Here is a 1,839-nt window from a genome sequence, read left to right on the forward strand (position 1 = left end):
GCTATGGCAACCGCCAATCCGCCGCCGACCTGGCTGCGCGGCGCGCCGCGATTGGACCAGCGGCAGAGAGAGCCCGCCCCCAAACCGGGCCGCAGCATCGCGGCCCCGCCCACAAGCCGTAAGCCCTCCGTCCTCCTTCACAGCACAAAAAAAGTGCAGGGATCACAAAAAAGTAAGAGTCCGCTTCCAGTTTAAAAACTGGAATATGAAAACGGATACATGTACATTCCTGTATGTAAATTCATCAAGCATTGTGCTGTACACCAGAAATCGACACAACATTGTGAACTGACTATACTTAAATAAAAAAAATTTTTTTTTTTAAGTAAAAGCTGGAGTTCCCTCACCGAGTTAATTCAATCACACTGCAAGAGCGAGCCTGCAGGCACCGGCTTCCAAACAGGCGCCTTAATAAACTTGATTTTTATGGGGATTTGCGGGGAGGGACAAAAAGAGGGTGAGGCTTCAGTGCTGTAATTGTGTTGATTTGTTTTTATTTTTCTCCCAGTTTCTGGAAGGTTTTGTTTGTTTATTTGTGCCAGAGAGTTCTCAGCACTCTGAAAGCAGGTCTTACCAAAGAACACACAAAAGGTTTCGCCTAGCATTACGACAGATGCAAAAGTATCAATTCCACCTGGAAAAAAAAAAAAAAAAAAACCTCGTTTTTCTTATGTCAACAGCCACAAAGCATCTCAGGCGTTGTTACAGTTCGGTGACTAAGTGCAGGCTCTGAGGTCCCACTGCCTGGTTTGGGTTTCACCTTCCTTCCATGCTAAATGACCTGGGAAAGTCACTTCACCTCTCTAAGCTTGGGTTTCCTCATCTGTAAGAAGTTAACAGTCTCTTCCAAATAGGATTGTGTGAGAATTAAGTGAAGTAATGTATTTAATGAGCTTTACCAGTTTACCAATGCCTGGCACGTAGCAATCACTCCAAAAAGTGGAGGGAGTATGCTTTAGGTCTCTGCTTTTAGTGGCATTAAGCTATTTAGCCAAAAGGGAAATGTACTATGGAATTCTAGGGCATTACAATCAAAAGGAAGTTTCAAAAGTGAAAAACAATAGTCTTGAAGTCAATGATATTATTAAAACTCAATTACCATTGAGAATTTAATCTTAAAATTCTTTGTGATAATTTCTATTTATATAAAATGTAGGCATAAAGTTTCAATTCAGCCATCAGTGCAAAGCCCTGATTTTTGAATACTGTACGTCTCACGTCATTGGTCCATCTACTCTCCTCTCCATTACCGCTGGAAGCATCCCATGCTCTCTTTTCAGGAATTACTGTTTTACAAATCATGTTTGGATTATTTGAAATACACAAAATAAGCTTAAAAACAAGCAACAAAGCAGTAATCCTTTTGTAGATAAAGCCCAAGGGACTGCCTTTAGAGTAGCAGACTGGATAGTTAACAACTCTTTTACTGTAAGAGAATAATTTCATATTTTTAAAATGAACTATTATAAGATAATAAAGTGTCCTACTTTTCTGACACCAAAACACACTTAAAACCAGCCTGCCTTATCCAATGAAAATACCAAATAATTGAAATTTTGCTAATCTTGCTCCCAAAATAAAATCACGAGCAAACATCAGATCTCTAATACTTTCATACGTAGAAAGCTTGTATTGAAAACATCTTGCCAATCTATAATCAAACAGTGTTGGTAACAATATTTTCATGTATGGTTTTGACAAGATTTGAAATTAAAGTTCTTCAGAGTTGAATAAAAAATTGTCTGACATTTGACCAAATCCAGTTAAAAAAGTACACACTTGAAGATGAACTGAATGAGCATGAAATAAATGAGTAAGAGGAAATAACTCGAGCAAATA

This window comes from Camelus bactrianus, chromosome 32 (genome assembly GCF_048773025.1).
Source record: "Camelus bactrianus isolate YW-2024 breed Bactrian camel chromosome 32, ASM4877302v1, whole genome shotgun sequence".
NCBI classification, from domain to species: domain Eukaryota; kingdom Metazoa; phylum Chordata; class Mammalia; order Artiodactyla; family Camelidae; genus Camelus; species Camelus bactrianus.